This window comes from Mus caroli, unplaced genomic scaffold (assembly GCF_978045245.1).
Source record: "Mus caroli unplaced genomic scaffold, Mus_caroli_1 scaffold_2, whole genome shotgun sequence".
Taxonomy (NCBI): Eukaryota; Metazoa; Chordata; class Mammalia; order Rodentia; family Muridae; genus Mus; species Mus caroli.
The window spans coordinates 27,648,700-27,671,046 of NW_028227257.1; positions in this window are offsets into that span (position 1 = coordinate 27,648,700).

Consider the following 22,347-nt stretch of genomic DNA (forward strand, 5'->3'; position numbering starts at 1 on the left):
TCCACTGCTCTCAGATAATCCTCAGTTCTCTCCAACAACCCACAATGTCTCCACATAGACCTCCGTGCCTTTGACTAACCCACAGTGCCCCCAGATAATCCCATTGCTGCCTCTTCCCCATGCCACTGTCTATAGGACAGCCAGCTGCTATGCTATGGAGTCTCTCAGGAACTGAGGCCCCATTGTCAGCCAGTCCGGACCTAAAGTCATATGAATAAAGCCGCCTTGCAAGTGTGTATCCCAGCACATGTACGCCAGAACCACATGGCCATGCCCATTTGAAGTCCTCCGTGGGACATATGCTTATTGGTAAAGCATGTCACTACATGTGTACTGCACTGTCAGGTCACAGAGCTCTCTCCATGTCCTTTCTTGGCCTCTTCCGTTATGCCTGTTGCATCCAGTGAGAGTCGGCAGCAAACCATAAGCCATCCTAAGAAGTTCAGGTACACAAGGAAGCAAACCTTCAAATGGCTTCAAAGAAATCCCAGGCCATCTGAAACTGCACCCCCAGATCCCAGATCCCCACAGGATTCCCATGGACCCTGAACCTCACGAGGAGTGGCAGCGGCTTCCTCAGACAGTGCATAGTAGAAGCTGCTTCAGGTCTTTAGCTGGGCTGGGCTGGTTGCACATGGCCTTGTCCCCTTCTGGTCTCTTCTGCACCCTTGGCAGGCTGTCCCTCAGAGAAGGCTGCCTGGTGGCTGGGCTGTGGCTGATGTATAGGGTTGTCTTAGTTAAGGTTTCCATTGCTGTGGACAGACACCATGACCAAGGCAACTCTTATAAAGGACAACATTTATTTGGGGCTGGCTTACAGTTTCAGAGATTTAGTCCACTATCAACATGGCGGGAAGCATGGCAGTGTCCAGGCAGACGTGGTTCTGGAGGAGCCAAGAATTAGTTCTACATCTTGATCTGAAGGCAGCCAGGAGGAGACTGGATTTGATTTTACACTGGGTATAGCCTGAGCATTTAAGACCTCAAAAGCCCCATCTCCTCTAATGAGGCTACACCTCCTAAGAGTGGCACTTCTTATGGGCCAAGCATTCAAACTCCTGAGTCTTTGAGGGCCAGATCTATTCAAACCACCACAGGGGGCTTCTTGTAGGAGAAACAGTGTGGAAACTCCAGTTTCCATGGGTATGGGAGACTTACCCAGACAGTGTATCCCAGTGGCATTCAACTCCCATTGGGAGTGACGTTTGGCCATTGCCTCCATCTCTAGCAGGACAGCAATATGCAGCTTAAAGAGGCAGCTCCTGAATAGACTTCGAGCTCAAGCCCCACATCTGGGGCTCAAAGGGGACTGACTTTACTCTTTGACTGGGGTTTCAGCTTTGGAGACAATAATTCCTGTGCAAGATGGTGGCGAGGCTGTGCCTAGAAGGGCTACAACACAAGCCCCTGGCACAGCGTCCCTAGGGGCACAGTGTCCCTAGTTCTTCACTCTGGGCCCTCCTTGCTGGCTGGAATAGTGGCTAGACTACCAGAGGCTTTTGTGGACTCCCTGTGGCCTATGTGAACTTCTTCCATGTGGCACTCAACACAGTGGCCAGAGAAAAACAAAGTGGAGGACAGGGCTGAGGATAGCCCTGCCTCCTTCCTTAGCCTCCTTCTTTATTCCTCCCTCCTCCCGACTCTCTGCTTCCTCCTGACTCTGCCTTCTACATCTCCCCTCTTTCCCCACCATCTTCTGGTTTCTCTCCATTTTCCCCCTTTTCCTCATCCTTTCCATCTCCTTCCCGGCTCTCTTCTTCCTTCCTGTGCCCTCCATCCCCTCTTCTCCTCTGTCACAGTTCAGAGGATGTTCCCGCTAAGGTTTGGATCCCAGCTCTGTCACCAACAGACTTTGTGACTCTTGGCAAGTCACAGTGTCTCCTCCTGTTTTCCTTTCCTGTTGCCTCGCTCTCTTCCTCTCATAGTTTGCAGTGTCTCTGTCTTTTTCTCCACTTCTACTCTCCCTCTAAGTGTCTCTCCATGCCTGCGTCTTGCCCCTGCTGTGCTGGCTGCTCCATCCTCTCACAAACCTATAAAAGGACAAAGCCAGGTGGCTGGAGAGCCTCCCTGGCCACATGCAGGAACTGGGAGCTGCTCTGAGCAGTGGTGTCTCTTGGCTCCTCCTTTGGCAGAATCTGTTCTTTTGCTTTTTCTTTTTCTCTTATCCACCTGTGGGGCCTTGTCTGAAGGGCGTTTCCTGGCTGCTGACTGGGCCTTCAGCCACCCAGTTTCCCCCAGTACCCACATGAGCAGTAGTTCAAGCAAGGGCTGGGCAGGAACAGGCCTGAGAATCCTTGTACTGTTCTGCATGAACATTCTTCTTGTCACAGTGGTTCTGTGCACGGAGGATCCTATTGTATCTCATGGTAGAGACCATCAAACAGAGCCTTGGGACATGACGGCAATTGCTTAAGGTTGAAGGAACACAGTATATGATACTCAGCTTCTGTCTCAGTTCTCTCTGTGTTCTGGAAGAGCACTGTTCCATTTTTCAGATGAGGAGCCTGAGGCCCAGAGAAGACAAGCAGTACAGACCGTCATACAGACCATGATCGTCACTTTAAAGTCCTGATTTCATTCTTCCCCCACCTTGGGCTGTGTTCAGTAGGGAGAGTCTCACAGGTGGGTACAGACGGACACCAGGGACTGAATCAACCCCTACCCCCATCTCCTTCTGCTGTCAAGGCTAGATCAGGTGCCCTAGGGACTGGTCTCTTCTTGTCCTGAAAGCTAGACTTGGTGTCTTAGTGTTTTACTGCTGTGAAGAGGCACCATGACCACGGCAACTCTCATACAGGAAAACTTAAGTGGGGCTGGCATACAGTTCAGATGTTTAGTTCATTATTGTCACAGTGGGAGGCATAGTGGCATGGAAGAAGCCATGGCTCTGGAGAGGTGGCTGAGAGTTCTATACCTGGATCCACAGACAGCAGGAAGAGAATGTGAGCCCTTAGGCCTGGCTTGAGCTCTGATCTCAAAGACCACCGGCTAGTGACCCACTTCCTCCAACAAGGCCACACCTACTTCAATAAGACCACACCTACTTCAACAAGACCACACCTACTTCAACAAGGCCACGCCTGCTTCAACAAGGCCACGCCTACTAATAGTGTCGCTCCCTATGGGCTAATGTGTGTGTGTTTGTGTGTGTGTGTGTGGGGGGGGGTGGGCAAGGACAGTATCCCTAAAGCTGCACGCTACACACAGAAAAGTGTGAGGCCCACATACATCTCTGATTTGTTTTCCCGCTTGTCTATCCTGGTGGCTACCCTCCGTAACAAGTCATACCATCTGTATCCCCATAGCCATCCCATAGGATCCGGATCTTTAGCAGTGTCTTAGTAGGACTGTGATTGCTATGATGCAACGTCACGGCCAAAAGCAACTCGAAAGGAATGGATTTATTTGGCTTATGTGTCCCCAGTTACAAGCTACTGAGGCAACTCAAACTAGGTGGGAACTCGGAAGCAGGAGCTGATGCAGAAGCCATGGAGGAGTGCTGCTTACTGGCTTGCTCCGCCTGCTTTCTTATAGAACCTGGGACCATCAGCCCATGGAGAGGGGAGGTTCGTCTGCTGGCAGCTCAGAGCCCAGCACTGGTAGGTTTAGCTTAGAGTAGGAAAGAGAGGTGAGGCAGGGGCATGCCTTTTCCATAGCCACTTCATAGGAGCCACGGAGGTTGCTTGTTGGAGGTTTAACATCTGGTGACAGGGCTGGAGTATACATTTCATACACATCTATAATGTGGTGGCAAAGTTATTTTGCTTTGTTTCAGTATTGGGAATGGAACCCAAGGCCTCCCGGTTTCAAGGCAAAGTTCTGCCACTAAGCCACACCCCCCAGCTATGGGTTTCATTGAACTCACTAAGGAGTAGACAAACAGGAGACAGCTGTCAGGACACTATTGCAGCTGTGAGTTCAGAAGCAGCAAGGACCATCCAGGGAGGAGAATCCTAAGCTGCACTGTTCTTCCACGAAAGACTTGACACATAAGCATAACTCACAAGTTAGTGGTGGACTTCCCCAGACGTTCAGCAAATACACAGTACCTTGGCTTGGCACTGAAAAGACACCCTGGCGCTGTCTTTTAAAAACTTTCTAGCTGTTACCATCCCACTTCTCTCTGAGGAAAGACAGCCCTCTGTCTGCTACACTGAGGGGACGGGGGAGTTGGGGGGGGGGGTGGGGACCAACATGTGACCACAGACTAGGCAGGATGGGAGGTACCAGGATGGATGACCATGGACTGGAAGCTCTGGCCCACCATTTGACCGCCAGCAGAAGTGAGCTGAGGCGTGAGGTAATTAATTCCCCATGAACTTGTCAGCTGAAATGGAGCGCTCTATAGAGGACAGCGCTGGTTCCCTCGCTTGGGGTTCCGTAAGCATCGCGGGCACTTTCTCTGGGGTTTGCGGTGCGGACCGCGCGGAACGCATCCCATGAAAAATCCGGCCTGCCCGCCTGATCTCGGCTGCGCGCAGGCTGGTTTTCAGTGACACCATTGACCTAAAGTTTTGTAGACTCTCAGACTCGGAGCGGCCCGCCTGCCCTGTTTTCTGCAGCTGACGGCGCGGCAGATGGGCCGGCGCGGGTCCGGGGTCCTGTCCAGGTGGCTCGGGCGACTCCGGGCCAGCTGCGGGGACCGGGCGGGTGGGGACCGCGCTTTCCATAACAATGCTGTCGCAGTGCCTACAAAGGCGCCGCCATCAGCGTTTTATTGGCTCCAGTTAATTATCTGCGGCGGGAGGGGCGCGTGGTTCCAGGACATTAGGCAGTAGGAGGGATCGGCCCTTTCCTGCACAACCTGACTCCGCCCCGGTCTCGCCCCACCCCAGATCCCGCCCATCCAGTTTGGTTGCAGAGCTACAGTGCTCTCTAGCGGCCACTTTGTCCTTCTCCCATTCCGTCACCATCAGCAGGGCTGAAGTCAACGCGTTGGGCTGAGTTGGGGGACAAACTGAGAATCCACATTGTCAACTGTCCCACACGTATCTAGATCTCCGTTGACTCACATCTGCACCACGAAAGGCTCCATGAGACTCCAGAACTCCAAAAGACAGACTACAGCCTGGTGGATGCCAGAGAAGGGCAACAATGGAACTCGCGGGCCTAGAACAAACTCCCAGGAAGGAAGATGCAGCAAACAGCTTCCAAGAGGAGGCCCAGTCTGAGACAAGACCATGCGGGGGAGCAAAAAGAATGAGAGCTTGCATGAAGATGTTTCGGCAGGAGAGCAATGGGATTAAAGTCTGAGCAAGATGACCCAGCAATTGGTGGGGAGGGGTTGGTATTCACTGTATAGAGAGGTAGAGAGGATCCACGAGGTGAGTGAGGCTATCTGAAAACGTGTGCTAGCAGTGAGGGAAGGGGAGGCCTGTGGAGTCATCTCCAACAAGGTGGAGACATCTATCTTTCATGAAAATAGAGTCTAGAGGCAGGCACTCTAAGGTTGGCACACACCTCACAGTTTAGGAGCCTGGACTCCTGTCTTAGTACGCCACTCACTGCTCTTAGTGCATGGCTACAAATGGCTGTGTGGGTTCCTGCTGTTACATTTGCATCTTTAGATGAGAACCAGTTATCAGAAAAGAGAAAGAACCCGAATTTGGTGGCCAGTCCTGTAATCCTAGCTATGTTGATGGCACACTTTGATCCTCCCACTTGGAAGGCAGAGGCAGAAAGATCTCTGAGTTTAAGGCCAGCCTGATATACAGAGTGAGTTCCAGGACAGCCACAGCTAGGCAGAGAAATAATGTCTTGAAAAACAAGAGAGAGAGAGAGAGAGAGAGAGAGAGAGAGAGAGAGAGAGAGGCAGAGACAGAGACAACACAAGAGAACACACACCAGGGATACAGCTCAGTGGTGGGGCTGTATCTTGCTCTACCTGATGATCTTAAACAGAGAGAATGCTCTACCACATGACATACTAATTATGAGAAAAAGCAGAAGCAAGCATTTGATATCACTGTTCCAACTAAAAGGAAATTCTCACCCCCTTGAGCCGCAGAAGATAGCTTACTCATCAACAGCCATTGCTGGCCAGATTTTGGAGCCCAGGACCCATGTAACAAACCAACCATGGTCTTGCTGGTTTGATGCTGTAAATTTAGCTCTGAGCAGAATATCACTATGGCACTGGGGCTTGCTGACTGCCAGTCTAGCTAAGACCCCAGCTTCAGGGTCACCAAGAGGCCCTGCCTTAAAGGAATAAGGTAGAGAGCAAGAAACCACCAGATATCCTCTAGCCTCCACATATTCAGCGACACATGCGTGTATCCACACACGGGGTATCCTCTCTAATGGTTCTTCCTGACAATTGCAATAAAGTTAGACTTTGCAGCGACCACCCACTGCCTAGCAAATGGCTCAGCCCTTGCCTCTTGTACTGCACACCTGCCATACCCCCCACCCCCAGGCTCAGCTCCTGGGGAAGTTCCTGCCATTTCTCTAGTTGGTCTTCTGGGTGGAAAAGCCTTTTTCCTCACTAATCAGACCAATTCATTTCCTGATGCTCACTGCGTTGAGCTAGTGAAGCTATCTTAGTGGGGACCATGCTTCCAGGTCTGTCCCTCAGGTGCCAGCCTCTCCTGACGCTGGGACACCAGAACCTCCTTTTCTTGGTCTCACCCTAACCTGAGGCAGAAACCTGGATCACACACACACACACACACACACACACACACACACATCAAGCAGTGCCTTCAGTAGCCAGGTGGATACCTTGATGTGGTAGTTACAGGTGATTGTGAGCTACCGTATGTGCCTGCTGGCAACTAGACTTGAATCCTTTGCAAAAGTAGTAAGAACTCTTAATTGTCAAGCCATCTTCCCAATCTGGACACACTTTCATTTTTGGCTTGCATTATTTTTTGAGACAGGGGTTTCATTATATAGCCCTGGCTGTCCTAGAACTTACTTTATAAACGAGGCTATAAACTTACAGATAGGTCTCTGCCTTTCAAGTGCTGGGATTAAAGACATACCCCCACACTTGACCACTTTTATTATTTATTTTTAAGCATTTCTTTATTTTAATCACGCATGTGTGTGTATAGTCCATGTAATGCGTGTGCACGGGTACATGTGGATGTTCACTTGTGCATATATGTTTGGAGGTCAGAGGTCAACATTAAACAACTTCTCTATAGCTTCCTACCTCATTTCTGAGACAATCTCTCACTGAACGTAGAGTTCAGCCTATTGACTAGGCTCGCTGGCCAGTGAGCTCTGGGGGTTCATTGTCTCCAGCAAGGAGACGCTTTATCCCCATTCCCAGTGCTAAGGTTACGGATGCATACGATCACACCCAGCTTTGTGAAGATGTTAGAGATCCAAGCTCAGGTGCTTTACCCACTGAGCTATCAGGCCAAACCCAAATAAGTTGTTTATTTAAAAGAAAAATGGCCACAGACAGAACCCATCTCTTGACAAGGAAAGATGCTCACATCCCGACCCTGCCCTCCCAGCACACAGCCTTATTTGGAGATAGAGTCTAGGCAGAAGCAGTCATGTGCCCACACTTTGTGTAGCCCCGACAGTCTTGGGCAACGTAGCCCTTGTCCTGGGGTAAAGCAGCCCTCATCCAAAGGCTGATATACTGAGAAGAGACATATCAGGAGACACCATGTGACTGTGGAGGCAAAGACTCGAATACTATGCCTGCAAGCCAGGGAAGGTGGAGGCTGGGCCAAAGGCAGAGGCTAGCCTGCAGCCCACAGCTGTTAAGAATAAAGTGAGGGAGGCTTTTCCAGGGGCGTTCAGTGATGCCCTGTCTCTCAGGTTAAGTAGAGTCTCAGACTCTGGTCTCCAGGCTCAAGAAGATGCATCTTTTTGAGGTCTGAGCCCAGCTTAGGGTGATCTGACGAGAGCCTTAGGAAGCCAACACATGCCAGCAGGTTAATCCCTAGGGTGGTTCTAGGCAAATGCTTTTGGGAATGAAACCAGTCACATCAGTGCATTCCACATGACAGCCCTCTTGCTTCCAGGGTAGACAGACAGTGTCTCCAGCCTCCTGGAACTCCAAAGCAGGACTCAGGAGAGGCTAGCCATGGAATGGTAGTGTCTCATTGCTGTGGGCATGCCCACTCACCTTTACCAGACTTCCCCTTGGCCACTAGCAGAGGAAAGAGGGCTCATCAAGGACATGATGAGCAGACTGTAAGCTGGGCCAGCACTGACTCTGTCATTTCCAGATAGCCACCCAGAGACAGACCCACAGGTGACAGGGGGTTAACTAAGTTGAGTTTTTGCCTAGCAGTCACAAAAACCGGCATTTGGTCCCTGGCACTAAATAAAAACTTCAACAGGAGCTGTGGAGGTGGCTCAGTGGATAAAGCATTTATCACACAGATATGAAGGACCAAAGCTAGCAATCCCAAGAATCAATCCAAAATGCTGGGTAGGTAAGGATAGCATGCCCTCAATTATAGGGGATCCCAAGAACAAGCAGATAGCTAGACTAGTCATATGAGTGAGCTCTGGGTTCAACTGAGAATCCTTGCTTCAGTGAGTAAGGTAGAGACTGATGGAGGAAGACATCAACCTTATGCCTTTACATGCATGCACACATAGTACAAATACACACACACACACACACACACACACACACATTCTCACATGTACAGGCTCTCACACGTGCCACACATAAACACATAAAGTAACAGTACTGCATAAAACAGCAACCACCACCAGGTATAGTAGCTCACACCTGCAATCCCAAGCCAGCCGGAAGCCAAGATGAGGTAAACATGAACAGAGCAGATGACAGGGAGCGCTGTGGTTGAGGGGGACCTCTAGGAGGAGGTGGGCTGTCATGGGACCCTGCAGAAGGACTGGTGCTGCTTGGGGAATGCAAGAGCTATTGGATGGAATTCTGATGATGGAGGGAGGTCACGTGGATGGAATCTTGGGGCCATCCCCAGGGATGAACCTAGAGTGTGGCTGCTGCAGGCTGTCCCTTGGTCAAGGCCGGCTGGCAGCCGATGACAGAGACAGCCTAGCAGCTGATATACTGCTCCGTGATTGTGATTAACTACTCAGTCCCCTCCCTGCTCCGCCACCAAGTGTGACAGCTGCAAAGTGAAGCAGAGGGGCCAGGAAGGGGTTAATAGGTTATGCTTCCATCTGAGCCCTGCAGATGATGAGGGAAGGGCAGGGCTCTGGTGAGAGGTATGCATCAGCTGGGCCAAGTGAATGGAGGGGACACAGGCCTTGTCCCTGGGGACAGAAGAGCCGTCACCCTGCCATCATTTTCCTCTGTAGCACCATGCTTTCCCCTCCCCCATCAGGCCAGGGCATCCCAGATGACCGCCCTCCTGGTTCCAAGGTGGACAGTGTTTCCAGCCTCTGGGAACTCCGGCAGAGCTCAGGAGGGCTGGCCACAGAATGGTGGCATGTTGCTGCTGTAGGCATATCCGGTTGCAATTGTCAGACTTTCTCTCGGACACTAGCAGAGGAAGCCATGACCCACCAAGAACTTGATGGTTATACTATAAGCAGGGCCAGCACAGTGAGCACCCTGGGCACAGGCCCACAACATAACAATGGTGTAGACAACCACAGTCTCTACATAGAGCATGCCCATCAATCAGAAGAGTGCCCCGTGGCCACTGCAGGAGGCTGAATAATGGCCATCCAGACAAGTCCAAAGCTCTCATCCCTGTGTTCTGTTAGTACGACCCTATTTGGGAAATGGATCTTTGCAGATGTAATTAAATTAGGGATCACAACATAAGGACTATCTAAGGGGACCTTTATTACCATCACAAGTGCCCAGGTAAAAGAGAGGCAAACACCAAGAGAGAGCAGTGTTACCACAAAGGCAGATGATGAAAGAAGTGGAGATGTGGTTTCAAGCCAGGGCATGCCAAGAGCCGCCCAAAGCTGGTGAGGTTCTCTTTTAGAGTCTTTGGACATAAAGGTTCCACCATCTCTGTGCTATGTGGCTGAGATCTCCAGCAATACTCATCTCCAAGCAAAGAGCCAAAGACTCAAGGCTGGCCAGAGACTAGTATCCACCAAGATCCTCTGTGATGACAGAATGGCAGACACAGGGCAGACAGAAGTAGCTGTCCACCAGGAATAAAGCAAGCACCCCTTCCCTGACCAGGTAACATTAGAAGCACGAGTGAGCCAGTACTCTCAGATGTTGAAAAGCTTCGTGCTTGGCAGCCTTCTTCCTCTGGGCCTGGGACACAGCGCAGTGAGTGATTCCAGGGCACTGTGAGCATTCCTGAGTCCACTTCCCAGGCTTCAGAGAGGGATGAGGAGAAAGGTGGGTTCTTGACTTGCTGCGTGACTTCAGGAGATGTTCAGAATAAGATTCTGTAAGACTCAGACAGCATCTAGAGCTGTTCAAACTCCTGATAGGGAGAGATGCCACAGCAACGAAGAGTAATGCTGCACCCAGAGATCGTGTTGTTTACTGAAAACAAAAACAACCAAACCAGCTTCTAGTTATAATGTGGCTCAGCCCTTAGCGCACACCTTTAATCTCTCTGGCTGGAATACAAACATGTGCTGTAGATTTATTTATTTATTTATTGAGTACACTGTAGCTGTATTGATGGTTGTGAGCCATCATGTGGTTGCTGGGAATTTGAATTTAGCACCTTTGCTCGCTCTGGTCGACCTCACTCGCTCTGGCTCGGCCCCGCTCTCTCCCGCTTAAAGATTTCAAACAGGTGCTTTAATCTCACCTTTTATACTCCAAAACAATGAAGATAAAGTTAGTTTGTAAAAAGGGAGCTCTCACGTTTGAAAGTGATGTTGAATTGAGTGGCAGACAAAGTGATGAGTTAGAGAAAGATTTGACAGAATGGAATATGCTCAACTCTCACGGGAAGAGAGAAGACAGGGAAGCTACTTAAGGGGCAGTGCAGAGAGAGGAAGGAGGCAGTTTTTACCGGGACAGTTGTACAGAGACAGGTTTCAAAGAGAGAACAAGCTAGACACAGCAGAAGATGGAACAAGCCAGAGAATGAGGAGGAGCCAGAAGATTAAAACAAGATGTCCAAAGTTAGTTTGAGGCCAAGGAAAGCAAAAAGTCAGAGGCAGAGAGAGAAGCCAGACTGAATCAGTCAGCTGGGAGAGGCGTTTGAGCCAGAACAGCTAAGTTGAACCAGCCAGCCAGAGATCAGAAAGAACAGGAAGGGTGAGCAGTAAGTCTCAGAAGCTGAAAACATCCTAGGCCTAGATTAGATTATACAGAGGCTAGAATCTTCCAAGGCTAGGCCTAGGTTAGATGACAATTACACCAGGAAAATAAAAGATCATTTACAGAGTGACATGTACACACTATGGGATATAGTTTGGTCTAAAAAAGGGAGGGGACCCTTACATGTGGTAGTTGTGGGCAAACCCTGAAGACACACAAGAAAATGAAAGAAGCTAATCTCAGAAAGACAAATACTGCATAATACTTTTGTGGAAGGTGCCAACAGCTCAGTTCAACATAGCAAGTGGGACGGTGGTGGCCAGGGGCTGGCTGAGGTCTACTGTAGAGTTAGTGCCTAGAGTTTTGGCTTAGAAAGGCAAGGAGGTTTAGAAGATGGATGGGCACAGTTGCCTAACAAGGTGAATTAATTTACTTACCTGAATAAAATGGACACTTAGAAAGGGTTAAAGTTATATACTTTATGTGATCCTTTTTTCCCCAGTTGGAACTAGAAAGATGTCTAAGGGGTTAGGAACATGTATTGCGGGGGCTGGAGAGATGCTCAGTGGTTAAGAGCACTGACTGCTCTTCCAGAGGTCCTGAATTCAATTCCCAGCAACCACATGATGGCTCACAGCCATCTGTAATAGGGATCTGATGCCCTCTTCTGGTGTGTCTGAAGACAGCTACAGTGTACTCACATACATTAAATAAATAAATAAATAAATAAATAAATAAATAAATAAATAAATAAATAAATCTTAAACAAACAAACAAAAAGAACATGTATTGCACTTGCAGAGGACCCATTTTTGGCTTCCAGCACCCTCCTTGGGTGGCTCACAAATGCCTGTAGCAGTTTCAGGGACTCTGGTGCCCTCTTCTGGCTTCCAAGGTTACTGCACTGTATTGCATAAACTCACACATGGCAACACACAGAATTATTAAAAAATAAAATCTCAATTTAAAAAAAAGGAAAGAAAAGAAAAGGAAGGGAAGGGAAGGGGAGGGAAACAGAGGGGAGGGGAGGGGAGGGGAGGGGAGGGGAGGGGAGGGGAGGGAAGGGAAGGGAAAGAAAAGAAAACCATTTTTCTCCAAGCCACCCAAAGGTGGCCTCCAAAACCTATATAAACAGTGGTTCAGGCCTGGAACTGTTTACATGAGAGCTGGAGCCATCTTGTGTGATGAATGCATTTGCTTCTGAGGCTAGTGATAAGTATGGTGCCCACTGTTGACTGCTCCTGAGTGATCCACAAGTGATCCTCTGTCCTCTTAAAGATGTCAGACAACAGCAGCAGCAGCAGCAGCAGAGAACCCTGCAGCCACAAACACTGATTACCAGCAATGATTTCAGACATGGATGCTTGCCATTGTCTTAAGTTGTTAGGGTTTGACATGTAACAACTGATCTCTTCACATGGGATATCAACACATTGGATTACATATGATGACAATTCTCACATGCCCACGTGTCAGACTCCTTGAGTCCTGTCATTTCCTCCTTTCCTGTATAGTCAGACCCATATCCTCCCTCCCTGCAAAGCCACCCTGGCCATCTCCGTCACCACCACCATCCCTTGACCCTCGCCTTGGCCTCGTTATTTAAAAATTAGATTCACCCATTTTATTTTTCGAGTGAGTGATTTGCCTGCATGTGCAGTGCGTGCATGCTTGCTGCTCACAGAGGTCGGAAGAGGGCATCGTGCATGCTTGGTGTTCACAGAGGTCAGAAGAGAGCAACAGATCCTCTGGAAGTGGAATTTTGAATCACCACGTGGGAGCCAGGAGTGGACCCTGGATCTTCTGCAAGAACAACACGTGCTCTTAACTGCTAAACCATCTCTCCAGCCCTTATCTGGGCCTCTTGATGGCTTACTCTTTTTTCCCATTACTCTGGCCGGTCTTGTTCCTGCCACTCCCCTGAGTGGATCTGTGAGAGTACAGGGGAAGGGATTACCCATGGGCCCTTGGGCTGCAAGGACAAGGTACCTGTGGGACCTTAGCAGAGGGTCCTTACAAGACCATCACCGTAGCTATGGCTCCATAGTAGTGTCGCAGAGGAGGACATGATAAGTTTGTGCTTCTGCTCACATAGACGCATCCAAGGGGCCACATGCCCTAGTTTAGGGCATGGGCCTAGGGAGCATTAGTGTGTGTGTATGGGGGCGGGGGGAACGTGTATATGGATGGATACCACGCTTTACTTTGTGCCTGCTCCCAGCAGCTGAGCTGTGCAGGGCAAGGTTAAAACACAACACTCATGCTTTGTCTGTGTGGCCTTAGGCAAGTAACCTCTCTGTGTGCCTTATTCCCAGTAGGCAGGGAGAGATCAAAACTACTGATAATGAGGAAGGTATGCCAGGGCTGGACTGAGAGACTTGGGTTAGAGAGGCTCTCTGAAGAAATTATATCAGAGATGGCCAGGCACAGATCAAATTCCAGATGCGTCATTCACTTGCTATGTAAGCTAGGAGATGAGGTCACTTCCTCACCTTTACAATTCGATTCTAACTGTAAGTGAGAAGTCTCTTTCTGGTGTGAGGCTGGATGTGATGAAGGGTCTTCCTCTCTGGGACCTCATCTCCAAAGCCTTCCTCTGAGGATCCCAGCTTATTCCTGCCAGCGGGTATGTGCCCACCTTGCCCTGCTTTTTGAGTGACAGTGACCCCTGATGGTCACATTCCACATTGCATCCAGTGCAGCCCGGCAGGAGCTGTTTGCTATGCACAAGCTCACTTCCATGCACCCATAGTCTGTGTTCCAAACAGCCTGACACTTCATCATGGGGTCTCCCAGAGCTGGGTGTGAAGCTGGGATGAATAGGCCAAATCTTGTAAGTTTAGACTCCATTTTAGAGACCCTGACCTAAGTTTGAAGTCAGGTAAACTAACAGGCTCGTACGTAGCATTAGTTTCCAAGTTGCCCCCTAACAAAACCGGAGCCTAGCTACTGTCTCTAGGCTAATCTCCAACAAGACCAGTGTCTTCAGGTTATTCACCCAACAAACCTTGCACCCCCAGGTTACAAGCCCACCCCCGGCCTAACGACCACCAATGCAGAGGGGAGCAGAAATTAAGTTTATGATATGACTCCCAGCACCAGCCAATTAGATTAAAGACCACACTAGCTTTCCTCTGCTACATATATGGCTGCCTTGAGTCCCTCCTTGTGTACTCCTTGGTTGGTGGTTTAGTCCCTGGGAGCTCTAAGGGTACTGGTTGGTTGATATTATTGTTCCTCCTATGGGGCTGCAGACCCCTTCACCTCCTTGGGTCCTTTCTCTAGCTCCTCCATTGGGGGCCCTGTGCTCAGTCCAATGGATGGATGTGAGCATCCACCTCTGTATTTGTCAGGCACTGGCAGAGCCCCTCAGGAGACAGCTATATCAGGCTCCTGTCAGCAAGCATTTGTTGGCATCCACAATAGTGTCTGAGTTTGGTAACTGTATATGGGATGGATCTCCAGGTGGGACAGTTATTAGATGACCTTTCCTTCAATTTCTGCTCCAAACTTTGTCCCTGTATCTCCCCCTATGGGTATTTTGTTCCCCCTTCTAAGAAGGATTGAAGTATCCACACAGTGGTCTTCCTTCTTCTTGAGCTTCGTGTAGTCCACACTAGATGCTTGCACACACACTCCCTGCTTGCTGCTTACTATAAAGCCTTGTCCTGATAGATATCTGGTGTTCCCCCCTCCCAAAATCGTCCTGTGTGATTGCTGTGTGTTTGGAGGGGGAGGGGCAGGGATGAGCTAGCTGGTATAGAATAAAGACCCTGATGTAACAATCTGATGTAAGTTGCATCAGATTGGCTCCTGTTTGTTTTTTATTGGGGGAGGGGAGGGGGAAATCACTAACATATCCTTGTGTACTGGCTAGTTTTGTGTCAACTTGACACATCTGGAATTATCACAGAGAAAGGAGCTTCAGTTGGAGAGATGCCTCCATGAGATCCAACTGTAAGGCATTTTCTCAATTAGTGATCAAGGGGCAAAGGCCCCTTGTGGGTGGGACCATCTCTGGGCTGGTAGTCTTGGTTCTATAAGAGAGCGGGCTGAGCAAGCCAGGGGAAGCAAGCCAGTAAAGAACATCTCTCCATGGCTTCTGCATCAGCTCCTGCTCCCTGACCTGCTTGAGTTCCAGTCCTGACTTCTTTCTGTGATGAACAGCAGTGTGGAAATGTAAGCCGAATAAACCCTTTCCTCCCCAACTTGCTTCTTGGTCATGATGTTTGTGCAGGAATAGAAACCCTGACTAAGACACCTTGGCACTACAGGATCAGACTCCACACCTCCTGTTGACCTCCATTCCAGATGTGCTGCTGCCCAGGGGCCTCCAGCTGACCTTGCCTTATGCATACTCTTCCTTGAGTTCAGACATGCCTTCTTTGAACTGAGGCTCAAAGTCTATGACCAAAGCGGCAAGGCCTGTTGGGGTCTTGGGGCTAGAAAACCCACTCTATCACTTTGCTCACAAGCTTTAGGGTGGAGAAACTCCCGTGTCTTATTCAGACTCTGGTTGATGGAGAAACTGGCCAAGTTTGTCATGGATGGACAGACCTGCAGAGGCGCATTCATGGGCAGGGCGGGGGATGGGGGAACGTGTGCAGAAGACTCCTGCCTCTGCCCGCTGCCCCACCCTTTCCTTGTGCCATTGCTCTCAATCACTTCCCATGTGTTACATGGTCTCTAAGAGGCGAGCTGAAAGCTTCCCAGTGGAGAGCTAGCCAGCGGGGTTTGTACTTCCAAAAAGAATCCGGGGCTGCTATCCAGGCATCGCCCCAGTCATTCTTCGAAGATTAAATCCACTAACTCTTGCTAGGCACTAGTGCCCGGCAGCTGGAAGTGGTGGCTCACACTATCATTTAAGGAGCTTTTTATTAAGGAGCTTTCATTACTGAGTTACACCGTGAGATCCTGTTTTTAGAAAGACAAACCAGACCAGGAAGATGGCCCAGAAGTTAAAGGCACTAGCAGTTAGGCCTGATAACCTGAGTTTGACCTCAGGGTCCTACATGGTAGGAGACTACTGGCTTGGAAATTATCCTCCGGATCAGAACAGAGCAGAAGGAAATGTGACAGGCATGCAGCGGGAACGTGGGTTTATCCTCATTTTGATCACACTGGTTCTGGGCTCAGGTTTCTTGCTTTAACTATTTTTTTTTCAAATGATGAGATAGGAACCCCAAGAGTTACAGCGAGCTCCTTGGGCGCCACACTGCAACTGAGCAAGAAGCAGGACTGGAAACCCAGGTTGTAAGAGTCCAGTGCCTGGCCTCCAGCCAGGAGAGGGGGGACAAACTTGCTGTTCCCAGCCTCAGCCCACTATCAGGAGGCCCCCCTAGCCCACTAGGCCAGGGAGGAAAAAAAGTCACTCTTCACAGGGGACAAGGAGCCCCGTCTAAAGTCAGAACTTCTGAAACAAAGAAAGTCCATAGCTCACAGGAAACACAGCCAAGTATTGAAAGAAAGAAAAAAACCTACATCAGGTGCAGGTGACCTTGGCAGCCCAGCGGAAGCTGCTGAAGGTGAATTAAACAATGGGAGCTACTTATAGCCTTCTTCCTTTCTTTAGATCTTATTGAATTTTGAAAAAAAATGCAAAGTCAAAGAAAAGTTCAAAGTACAAAAAAGTGTCAAAGGGAAAAAAAAATCACTGGAAACCTTCGTCTCCTCTAGTCACCTAGTAACTGGTGGGCTCCTGTCCCTCTGTCTCTGGGGGTTTTATCTTGAGTCCAAGTCCTGCCCCAGAATTTTATGCTTCATCAGACCCCTTCAGACCCCGTTTGCCTTAATTTGGCCAATCCTTGGCACAAGGAAGCCAGAGGACTCTGACCTCTGTTCTGGGCCACGGTGTACCCGGTGAGACGTCAGGAAGCCATGCTCAGGCTGCTGGTCGGTAGGTTAGCTCTGAGAGGGACCAGCCAACAAGCCTCCAAACCAGGACATAAAGGACAATGCAGAGCTAGGGCTCAGTGGGTAGGGAGCTTGCTGCTAAGCCCCAATGGCCTGAGTTTGAGCCTCAGATCCCTGGGGCGGGGGGGGGGGGGGGGGTGGCGGCGGAGGTCATCTAACACATCTGGGTAAAGGGGCCGTAGAAGCAGTCTCCTTCCTGGTAGTGTCCCCTCAGCCTGCCCTGCCCATTCTCTAAGGACTGTATTCTTGCTTCCTTGTCTAACCCTCCCTTTTCTTTTTCTTTTCTTTTTTTTTTAAAGATTTGTTTATTTATTATATGCAAGTACAATGTAGCTGTTTTTAGACACTCCAGAAGAGGGTGTCAGATCTTGTTACAGATGGTTGTGAGCCACCATGTGGTTGCTGGGATTTGAACTCAGGACCTTTGGAAGAGCAGCTGGTGCTCTTAACCGCTAAGCCATCTCTCCAGCCCCAACTCTTCCTTTTTGGAAAGTTATCCTTGGGACTGGCAAGATGGCTCAGTAGGTAAGAACACTAACTGCTCTTCTTTTTTTTTTCTTCACTTCATGATAAAACATTTATTGATATTCTTATATAGTTTCTGATAGTGAATCTATGCAATATATGGTAATTGATCTATGATTAATAATTTCATAATTTTGGGGTTTTTTCCTTTGTTTTAAAATTTTTTTTATTTTATTTTAATTAGGTATTTTCTTCATTTACATTTCCAATGCTATCCCAAAAGTCTCCCATGCCCCGCCCCCACTAACTGCTCTTCTGAAGGTCCTGAGTTCAAATCCCATGGTGGCTCATAACCAACCGTAATGAGATCTGACGCCCTCTTCTGGTGCGTCAGAAGTCAGCTACAGTGTATTCATGTTTAATAATAAATGAATCTTTGGGCCGGAGCGAGCAGGGGCCAACTGGACTGACAAGAGCAAGCAGAAGTACTAAAAATTCAATTCCCAACAACCACATGAAGGCTCACAACCGTCTGCAGAGCTACAGTGTACTCACATACATAAAATAAGTAAATAAATCTTAAAAACAAAACAAAAACGTTATCCTCTGTGTGGTGGAGAGGCTTGTGCCACAGGATGTGTGTGGAAGTCAAAGGACAATTTGTGGGAATTGATTCTCTTCCTTCTCCTTCCACCAAGTGGGTTTTGGGGATCGAACTCTAGTCATCAGGTTTGGTAGCAAGCCTCTTTACCTGCTGAGCTGTCTTGCCCAGCTCTTTAAACTCTTGACTGCTTGCTGCCCTGCTGTGTCTGAAGTTTTTCCTCTGGGAGTTTAGGAAACCAGACTAGTGCTGAGGCCCAGGCAAGCTGTTGGACCCCTGAGCTTTGCCCTGTTCCTTCCTTCCTTTTTTGTTATTTGGTGGGGTTTAGTTAGTTAGTTAGTGACAGAATCTCACTCTGTAGCCCTAGCTGTCCTGGAATTCACTGGGTAGACCAGGTTGGCCTTGAACTCACAAAGATCCACTTGTCTCTGCCTCCTGCGTAGGCCGCCACACCCACTGAGCTTTGGTTTCTTTGTGCACAAACCTGGACTGAGGACAGGAATTCTTTCAGAGGGATTCTGTGAGAAAGGAACAAAGAAAGCTGAGGGTAGAACACCCACTTCCTGGAAGAACCTATCACAGAAGGAGGCAAGAGTGGCCTCTGGCCCTGGCATGGGGCTAAACATGGAAGGCCCTTTAAAGCCATGGTGCTGATGGCTGACAGGGCAGATCTCTGGGGAAATGGGCAGGTAGGGGTGCTTGGGTGGACCAGCCCCAAAGAAATGTATGTGCCTGTTTCACAGGGTGTGTACTGGACTCCAAAGCCATCCTGGCCTGATTTTCTGTTTCCTTCTTCTTAGGTCCTCTTTCCTCTGGATGAATCTTTAGTGTGAACCTCGGCATTTACACCCCAGCTCACTAGGAAGAACTCAGAGCCAGCGAGCACCGTGTCTATGTCAGGACCTGCTGTGTGACTGCAGGTGTCCGAGGAGGGTAGAAGAGGGGATTGGATCCTTTGGAACTTGAGTTTCAGGGGTCTGGGAGCTGCCCAATGTGTGTGCCAGGAGCTGAACCTGGTCCTCGTCATGAGCATTAAGTACTCTTAACCTCTGAGGCATCTCCTCACCTCTCTGTCAATCATTTTGTATCCTGAATGCGCAGCACCTTTCCCAGGGGATGCTGGTCCTCCTCTCATCTGGACCTGAGTATCTACAGCCTGGCATGCTCTGCGGCCATCAGGATGTACAAGGACTCCAAGAGTTGTGGGATCTCAAGAGGAAACACCATCCGCCATTGTTTCTACTGATGCTGCAAGAAACTACCGCACAGCAGCAGCTCTGAAAGTGTGGGGCTGGAGGCACACACTTTTTTTTTTTTTTTTTTTTTTTGAGACAGGGTTTCTCTGTGTTCCCCTGGATGTCCTGGAACTCACTTTGTAGACCAGGCTGTCCTCGAACTCAGAAATCTGCCTGGGAGGCACACACCTTGACCCTGGAGGATGGAGAGTTTGAGGCCACTCTGGGTTATTCGGTGATCAATGGATTGAAATTCAAATTGACTGTAGTTTTGTAGGTTAGAATTAGCCAAGGTTCCCCAGAACTAAAATGAGGAAATTGGCTGTCTGGGTGGAGGCTCTAGGAAAGTTGATCTCTTTCAAAATCGCTAAGACTGTGGTCAGAAACCAATCTGCACATTTGCAAGATGAGATTTGGTTCCCTCCCTGCCTCTCAGTATGGGTTCCACTTCTGACCTGGGCCAGCCACCAAGGCCTCTAGGTTTTTCTTGTTGGCCCCAGACTTCCATGCCTTTCCCTTGGCAGCTCTTGTGATTCTCTGCATGCTGAGGCTGATGTGGACTTGTGGAGCCCACTCAGGCAATTCTACTTGATCCTCGATTTTCAAGCCTGCTCCCTTCATTTACTTGCAAACTCCTCTGCTCAGCTTGTTCCTTAGTTCCAGGAACTAAGGCGTGAAAGTCCTTCTTGAACCTTCTCAGGGCGAGGCAGGGTGGAGTGCAGGGTGAACAGTTCAGCCTTGGCCAGTTTCTGTCCACAGGCTAGGACACACACACACACACACACACACACACACACACACACAGAGTCTTTAAAGGCATAAGTAAGGCCACACCCAGTGGGGGTGAGTGGGGGTGTTTTGCCCTGTAAGGCTTTGGGTTGCCCCAGGCCAGGAAGGAAGGACCAGCTGTGCAGGAACTGGGTGGGAAGCTAAGATTTCTGGGCAGGGAACCGGATTTGCCTAGACCAAAGGTAGGACTGCCTCAGTCGGGCTTTCCAGGGAACCAGTGTATGGACTGGTGTCTGGCTCGTGTTTCTTCTGGGCCATTCTGAACATCTCCCTGGGGGTACCACACCAACAAAATGGCAGGATAGACTGCCTCCAGGAGACCCCCAACTCTGAGGGATTGAAGTGGCTCTCATTGGAATTCCTGGGCAGAGGTAGGGATCTCACACTGGCTCTGGCTCTCATCTCCCCTCATGCCTTACATTTGCTGGCCTGGCTGTTCTGTCCTGTTCCTGAGTCCCTTTGTTCCAGGGGTCACTGGGTCCTGAAAGGCATTCCTACAGGAGCAGAAGGAAGGACAAAGTCCACATTTCTGCTCTGTGTTGGCCCTCGCCCAGTTCACCCAGCCAAGGCCTCTGACAGAGTGGCTCTTTCTCCACTGAGCCCCCCAGTGGTGCCTTAGCTATGTTACATCTTTTGTGCTTTCAAGGTTACCCCACAAAATACATTCAGGGCAACACACTGTTCTCTGGATGTTCAAGGAGGTACTTCTGCACCCCCCCTACCCCCCCCACCCCCGCCCAAGACACCTTCTCAGGCCTCACCCACTTTGCTCCCACCTGCCTGGGGACAGCATCTTTAGCTAAGCTCCAAGCTAATCTCAGGCTGAGTCCAGAGGCCTGATTGCTTTCTTTTTTATTAAAAGGATGGGGCATTGTTATACTTCCCAGGTTTCCCTTAAGCTCCAAGGCTCCAAGAACAAGGACTCTCCTGCCTTGACCTCCCCAGCAGTTAGGACTACAGGCCCTCTTTGCTGGCACTTACCTTGTTGGTTGGCTATAGGAACATCCCACATCTTGGGCCAGACTCAAGGCTGAACTTGGGGCTGGGGAGGTAGGTGACTTAGTCAGTAAAGTACTTGCCTTGCAAGAGTGGGAACCTGAATTCAACCCCCAGAACCCATATTTTAAAATGCTGGGCATGGTGTGGGTGCATGCTTTAGTAATCCCAGTGCTTAGGAGGCAGAGACAGCAAATCCTGGGAGTTCACTAGCCAGCCAGATTCACTCGGGGCTGGTGGGATGGGCAGAGGTACAGCTCAGGGGCATCAAGGGTCTGTGGTCAGCAGGGTACTTCCCTGCTTGTAGAGATGGTACTGAACACTGCACACACACACACACACACACACACACACACAGCTACTCGTCCCACTCCTAAGAATCCTGGGAGTGAAGCTCTTCTCAGTGTTCTGAGAAGCTGAGTCATGCTGCCTTGGGTCTGGAGCTGGAGGCTCCTAAGATGGGGTGACAGTCAAACCAGACCAAATCCCCATGTGGAGGTGACTTCCCAAATGTCAACACACTCTCCTTATCCTCCCTCTACAGAGCATGAGCCAAGATGACTGTGCCCTCTGTACTCATTTGTTACTCTTGGACCATCTTCCTCATCTATGCCGCTCTCTGGATACCCATGGCTACACTCTGACTGGCTGTTTAAGGGAAAGTGCAAACACAGAGAGTACTCTAGCTAGGGGTGAGGGCAGCTGAGGGATGGAGAGAGCCTAGCAAGGACAAGGCTCTAGCTTCTGCTGTCTCGCTCTCTCGTACTACAAACAAATTAACTTTCCCTGATACACGAAAATGAGACAGTTTTCATTTTCTTTGGGGTATCTATGAAGAAAACATCTAAATTCTGTCTGTCTGAGCCTTGGGTCGATTTGAAAGCTGAAGGAGTCTGTCCTGGTTAGTTTTGATTTGTCAACTTAATCGAGAGTCACCTAGGAAGAGGGAGTTTCAACAGGGAGGTTGCCATGTTTGAGGGAAATCAGCTCGATTAATGATTGATGTGGGAGGACTGGCCCACTGTGAGTGGTGCCACCCTGGCAGGTGGCCCTGGGTTGTACAGAAAGCTGGGTGAAGATAAGGCAGAGAGAGGGAGTCAGTAAACGTCCTTCCTCCTTGGTTTGGGCTCCAGGTCCCTACACCCGTTTCCTCCCAGGTTGGTCACAGTGTTTATCACAACATCTGCTGACCT